This window comes from Myotis davidii, unplaced genomic scaffold (assembly GCF_000327345.1).
Source record: "Myotis davidii unplaced genomic scaffold, ASM32734v1 scaffold73, whole genome shotgun sequence".
NCBI classification, from domain to species: domain Eukaryota; kingdom Metazoa; phylum Chordata; class Mammalia; order Chiroptera; family Vespertilionidae; genus Myotis; species Myotis davidii.
This window is the reverse complement of record NW_006286675.1, coordinates 4,750,408-4,757,993: the sequence shown is the minus strand read 5'-3', so window position 1 is coordinate 4,757,993 and position 7,586 is coordinate 4,750,408. Positions and strand designations below refer to the sequence as shown.

General features: G+C 31.8%; 1 protein-coding gene across 1 annotated transcript in view; it reads right to left on the bottom strand.

The window, feature by feature from the left end:
• The window catches only part of PPARG (peroxisome proliferator activated receptor gamma), a 96,962-nt gene extending 92,162 nt beyond the window's left edge, over positions 1 to 4,800 (bottom strand). The window contains exon 1 of the mRNA XM_006758284.2: positions 4,728 to 4,800. The gene's annotated coding sequence lies outside the window, so the exon portion shown is untranslated. The remainder of the gene's footprint in view (positions 1 to 4,727) is intronic.
• Positions 4,801 to 7,586: the final 2,786 nt, after the last annotated feature.

Below are 7,586 nucleotides of genomic sequence, written 5' to 3'. Positions count from 1 at the left end.
CTTATTGTAGTATATTTAACCACATAATTTTGTATATTCAAATTTTCTGTTATATCTTTATTCTAAAATTAATATTCCCCTCAAATATTTAAATCACAAATTAAAATCTTTAACTTAATATTTTAAAAAGCTGGATTGTATACAACGCTCTGGACGTCCTATTTTGGTTAAGCTGTATTTTTAAAGCAGTCATTCCTTTCTAACAGCTAGCAAGGTGTGGACTTAAAGGCCATGAGGCACCCACAGCACAGTCTTTATATTTTATTTAAATTTGACACAGCCTTAGGAAATAATCTACAACTTCCCTGCAATTAAATAGGTTTTTTTCACCCGACCCCAAAACCATAAAAAATTCCATATTTTTCTGATATCTAAGTAATTGGTGAAACTCCTCTCTATTTTCATCTCACTGTAACACATACAAATCCTTGGCTAAAAAATAATATATTTAAATAAATAGGAATCATGTATGCTTTGGAAATAAGTTTTTATTCATTTCGCTACTAATATATCCTTAGAGTAATTTGAAATGTCATAAAAACGAATAATGCAAGAGTAATATAGTTGCTTAAACTCTTTGACATAGAAACTTCTTTAGTGATTTAGCTAAAGAAAATAATTTTTAAAAAGTGAAGTATGTGCATGAAGATATTCACTATATGTAATGATATTAGAATAAATAGTAATTGTATAGTAATAAAAAACTAAAAAACTACCTAAAACTGCTCAGTAAATTATGTGATATCACTAAGATTAACTATTATGCTGCCATTATGACAAATTTAAAAGCTAAGTGGACACAAAGATTTAAATGATCTAACAGTGAAAGAAGCAAAAATGCTACAGGTACTATCACTGTCATTAAGTAAAAATGTAAACATGCTAACAAGGACTGTAAGAAACTAAGCAGAAGTAGTTTAAAATCACTTAAAGCCACTTAGCATTTCATTTTTCAAACCTAACACTTAAAATTCAGACCAAATACTCATTTTCAGATGCCAAAGTACATATCTGCCTGTACGAGAGATAGGTCTTTTGATTTTAAGAAGTAGTAGTTTATATGTGATTGTGTGTGTTTTTAAAATATATTTTCACAAGTTTTCAGTAATAAAAATGACTTAAAAAGATTTAATGTAAAATGAGACAAATCCAATGGCCAAAATTCAAAAGCAAAAGTCATTTTGTTCTAGTTCCTAATCTTATTTCTAAATGTATCGCCTACCTGCTTCTAAGGTTTTAAAAGTAAACATTATCTATGTTCTAATCCTGAAGCCCTGAATTCATACATAGCAGTATAGGTAGGCTGAGAGTCTATTTACAGAGAGCTAGACTGAACTTTGCATGTGAGCACATACAGAAAATGATAAAGATCGTTATGTCCTATCAGTAATTTACAGAATTGTGATTTGCTCCACCCAGTACACCTATAATTGAATTCTTCAGCCATAAAATCACTGGGACCAAACAAGTTCAGATATCTTTTATCTAAACTCTTTTTTCTCCCTTACTATCAGTTAACATATTTCTTATGGGATTTTTCTTCTTTTTATAGATTCATTTGTCTTAGTTATAAATTAACTCCACAAATAACCCAACCACCCCAGCTCTACTGTTTCCTGTGTACCACGTTTCTTTTTATTTGCACAATTTATGATATAGGAGCCATTTAAACTACCAGTTGGAAAATGATGTCTGGGGAATCATCTCTAGATTAAAAAAATATATATATATTCCTAAGGATAAATGTTCACAGGCAGAGATTCTTCTCATAACTGGGCACCCTAGCAAAGAAGTGAAATGTAACTGCTGAAGACTTCTGTTGTTTCTTTTTTACTCTAAAAATGTGGTAAAATATAGATAACAAAAATTTACCATCTTAATCATTTCTAAATGTACAGTTCTGTGGCATTAAGTACATTCACAATGTTTTGTAACCATCACCACTATCCAGCTCCAGAACTTTTTCATCTTCCCAAACTGAAACTATACTCATCAAACACTAACTCTCCAACTCACCCCTGATAGCCACCATTCTACTTTGTGTCTCTATGAATTTGACTACTCTAGGTACAACTTCTGTTGTTCTTGTTTCACCTAAAATCTATGAAATAGTGTGATTTACTAAATTGGCTGAACACACAAGAGACCGGCAAAAAATCTGGGGAAGAATTCCTAATACTTAGCATTTCATTTTTCATGCCCAGACACTTAAAATTCAAACCAAATACTGATTTTCAGATGCCAAAGTACATACTTGCCACTTATTTCATCTTTCAAGAGCTTCATGTTTGGATTTAAAGTGGCTTTAGGTTTTTCTAAACTTAAACTGATTTTCTAAGCAAACTCAATGCTGCTATTGATTTCCTTTAAGAAACAAAGTTCACTCAGTACTATTTGTATTTACTGAATTCCCAGACATTTTACCTAAAAGTAATATGATATTCTCTCATCTTCATTATTTAAATATAAGACTACTTAATTCTAAGTTCTTGTTCAAATGCTGTCTTGGGTCATGAAGACTGGTGGATCAAGAGATTATTCATGAGATCTAAATACTTTCACAGTTTTGGTTTGAACATTCAAATCAGACACTGCTTATCACCAACTAAAAACTTGGCTAAGAGGTGGTTCCCAAGGAGGCAAAGTCTTGTGGCATTTCCCCACTCATAGGTTTTCCAGGAGACCAGAGGCATTAAGTGGAGATCAAACTTGCAGGGGTAAGGATGGCAGCGTATGGACAGAACTAAGAAACACAGCTCAAAGGATACTCTTGCTGAAAACAATGCCCCTGCTTCTCCCTGTTCTAAGATTTGTAAACTAACAGAAAAACTCACTCTATAAGTCAGTGAAAATCTAATTTGAGATTATTATTTAGTGAGTCCAATATTATTTTTAAAGAATTTTTTCATTTGGAAATAATTTGAGGCTTACAGAAAAGTTGCAAAGATAGTAGAGTTCCCAGGTACCCTTCATCTAGATGCCTCTACTGTTACATTACATATTACGACCATAGTATAGTGATCAAAACTAATATATTAACACTGGCACACTACTATAAGCTACTTTGCTTAGATGCCACCAGTTTTTTTTCCATTAATGTCCTTTCTCAGTTCTAGGACCCAATCTAGGATCACACATTACATTTGTTTCATGTCTCCTAATTCTCCTTCAAATCTGTGGCAGTTCCTCAGTCTTTTTTTTTTTTTTTAAACAGCTTCATTGAGGTATAAGTGATATATGAAATACTGCATATATGTAATGTACAGTTCTTCTGTCTTTACTTGTCTTTTATGCTCCTGACACTGTTAAAGAATGCTGGTCAGTCCTGGCTGGCAGGGCTCAGTACTTGAGCATCAACCTATAAACCAGGAGGTCATGGTTCAGATTCCCAGTCAGGGCACATGTTCAATCCCCAGTGTGGGTCCTGCAGGAGTCATCCAATCGATGATTCTCTCTCATCATTTATGTTTCTATCTCTCTCTCCCTTTCCTTTCCTCTCTGAAATCAATAAAAATATATTTTTTAAGTTTTTTTGAAAAAAGAAAAAAGAATGCTAGTCAGGTTATTTTACAGAATGTCTCTCCATTTAGGTTTGTCTAAGGTTTTTCTCATGATTCAGTTGAGGTTATGGATTTTTAAAAAATATGTTTTTATTGATATCAGAAAGGAAAGGAGAGGGAGAGAGAAATAGAAACATCAATGATGAGAGAAGCATTGATTGGTTGCCTCCTGCACACCACCTACTCAGGATCAAGTCTGCAACTTGGGCACATGCCCTTGACCAGAATTGAACCTGGGACCCTTCACTCCGCAGACTGACGCTCTATCCAATGAGTTAAACCAGCTAGGAAGAGGTTATGGATTTTTTTTAGAAGAATAACAAAGGCATGATGTGCTCTTTTCAGGGGGTATGAGCTCAGTATATCTTATTACTGCAATATTAACCCAGGTGTCTGCCAGGATTCCCCCTGTAAAGACACTATTTTTCCCTTTGTAGTTAATAAATATTTGGGGGGGGGGATACTTTGAGGTTATGTACATACTCGGTTTCACCTTACACTTTAATCAATTTTAGTATTCATCTTGCCTGCGCAATTATTACTGCGGTTCTTTAGTGGCAATTTTCTATTTCCCTTATTCCTTTTATGTCTATTAATGTAAATTCCTCTGTAAGGAAAGGTTCTCTTCCCATTTCTTTATTTATTCAGCATTTATTTATATCAGTATGGAATCATGAATATATATATTTTATATGGGTGAGCTATAATCTAATTCTGTGATTATTTATTTTATTGTTCAAATTATTCCAGCTTTGACCTTTGGGAGCTGGAACTTGAGTATTGGATATTGGATAATTTCTTCTTTGTGACCAGGAATCATGGTTGCATGGCCAATAGGGAACCAGGCAAAGTATTTTAATTTTTATCTTTATTTAATTATAAGTATCACAGGAACCCAAAATAATATAATTATACTTGAGACTTATTTCTAAGGATATGAGTTATTTCTCAACTTCTATGTCACTTTCTTATCTTTGTTTTGTCTTAGACAATAAATTTCTGTGCTCTCCCTCAGCTGACTGGTAAATTATAAAGTAGAAAGTATTCTGATAGTCAAAATAAAAGCTCTCTAAGAAATTTTACAACAAAATACTGTCAAGACTTTTCATGTTATTAAAAAAGGTATTCCTTAGATCATTCAATATAATAAATTCTGAGTTTACTTACTGTTAAAGGGTGACTCTTGTTTGAGAAAATGGCCTTCTTGTATATCTGTGGTTTAGAATTGGCTCTTTTCAAATCTAAACAATTAAAAAGAAAGAAGATTTTTAATATACACACAATATTCAACTTTTTTAGACAACCAGGTTGCCAAAGTATACAAGTACAAATTTATTTTTTTCTGTCGGATTTCATTCTGAATGTTTGCTTTCCCTGAGCTTGGTTTTGTATCCTTTACAAGTAACCAACAGCTACTGACTCGTAAATCATGCAGGGCTGTAGAATCTTTCCGTAGAGACATATATTAGATTCACTTCACCTACTTTCCGAGTTGTCATTAATCATGAGCTAAGGTCCTGTAGCTCATCCAACTTTTATATCATATTAATAATGACACTTACCTTATTGTATGGACTTAAGAAAACTTTATCTTAAAAGGATTAATAACCTCAAAAGATAGATGTTTGATAAAAGTTATACACAGCGAAGATATTTATTAAAATATCATCTCATTCTAGATGGCACAGGGCTGTTAAGCCTAAGGGAAAGTACAGTGATGCATCACAACCACTTAGGAATAGTAGCTGCAGCACAATCCACGTGAAGCTGATTTTTAAAAGGAAGACCCAGAGAGCACATTATCTGAGTAAAAGTGCTGAAGGTCTTAGGATACATATCCTTGGCTCTTATTAAGGGCTCAGGGATCTTAGAATAGTTGTACATTCCCTAAGGACAAAACAGCATCTACTGCCAAAAGCCTTATTGTCAGGGCCTTAATAGACCCAATATCCAGATTCAATTTTCTGCATAGTTGAACCTACAAAAAATTATAATTTTTTCTTTTAAAATTCTTCACCTTTCCAATAGGAATTTGCAAAAAGTATGCAGTTATTCATAAAAGACATAAAAGTAAGACATAAAAGTAGTGGGTCATGAATATAAAATCTTTCCCCTTTTTGTATTTCTAATATGAAAGGATGGAAACTATAGCCACTATACTTTGATTATTTGTTTCCCCAACATTGTTTAGTACTTTTGTTTAGAAATGGAAAACCTCTTAATGTAGACTCAACATCAATAATAAGGTAACAATTTGCTTTCAGAATGGGACATGTTCTTTTATAAAGAGCTAATTTGCCAGTGTTTTAGACCTACATGTTTTGTTTTCTGACTGCTTATCTGTATCATGGCAATTTATATAAGTACTCTCTAATTTGTTGTCAAAACAAAAGCAGTATCCACACCAAAACTCTTCATGATATATAACATGTATAAAACATGAGAAACAAATTTAGAATGGATTACGACTTTGACTTATTTTTTTACATGTAAGTCAACTAAAAAGGGCTTAAATATTTGAAAACAATAAGAAAAATATTAATAAAGATAATTTGAACAAAATATCTGAAAAATTAAAGAATGCTGACTCCAGGTTAAAATCATTATAATAGCTTTCCTTCAAACTTGTCTCAATTTCCCTTTGAAATACATATGAATTCATTAAGAAGTAATGAAACTAAAGAAGGAAGAAAGTAAAGATTTTTTGGGAACTTCTATTTCTAGCTTGTAGCCCTGAGTTGAATCAAACAGAAAACTGGCCAGCTCCTCGACTTTCAGAGGCAGGCAGAATTCTATAACCTTTCCCAAAACTCTACCCAACAACTAAGATCTATAATTTCCTTTCTGTATCCATTCAGTATCATATTGTACCATAGAAGGTATAGTTTCCAGACATAAATTTGATTTTATATATATTTTATCATTTTTATATACATTTTACTTCAAATATACTTTATTTTATAAATATAAACTTTATTTATAATATTCATATTAATAAAATATAGGCATATGTGTTACATTGTAATTAAAAGTTATATAATTATTAATATAAAGTATATTAATATTTCTTACATTATTTTATAAAGAAATATACTAAAATACTATAAAATTATACTATGATATATAGCATTAATTTTAATATAGGGCAGAAACAAGATCCATTCTGGAGGCAATAAATATCAAGGACTATAGTCTTTCCATGTCCTCCCTCTGACCAATTCAGATTGGCTTATATTCATTAGATTATAAATTAATCTACTCACCCCTGTAAGTCAAAGAATAAGGCTGTGAAGACAAGCCCCTCACATTTCAACAGAACCCACATAAGGTAGGGGCTCTTCATATCTACTCATCCAACTTTTTAATATCTGAATAAGATTTTTACCAGAATTTAAGCAGATAATAATACAGCAAAAGGGCAATTTACTCAGACTAGTTTGTCCAAAATGGTATAAATGGTAAAGTTGATGTAAAAAATTTTTTAAAAAATTAACAATGGAAACAAGTGAAAACTTATCAAAGAATTACTTCCCCCAAAAGCTCTGGGCCTAGATAATTTTATAGATTTTTTTCCCCAAAATTTTAAGGAAGAGATAATTTTCTTGCTATATAAACTGTTTGAGTAGAAAAAAATATAGTGACCAAATTAATTTTTCAAAAGTAGTATAATATTGATATTAAAAACAAGAACAAAGAGAAAAATACTAATACCATGTATTAAGCTAATATTATAAATAAAATGCTAATCAACAAATTCAACAGTATACTAAAAGAATAAATCACCATAATCAAGTTACATTTATCTCAGAAAGGCAAAGACAACTTAATATTAGAAAACCTATTAAAATAATGGTCAGAGCACTAGTCAAATTTTATTTATTTATTTATTTATTTAAATTAAATCTTTATTGTTCAGATTATTACATTTGTTCCTCTTTTTCCCCCCCATAACTCCCCTCCTCCCAGTTCCCGCCCTACCCTCCGCCCTCACTCCCCACCCACTGTCCTCATCCATAGGTGCACGAT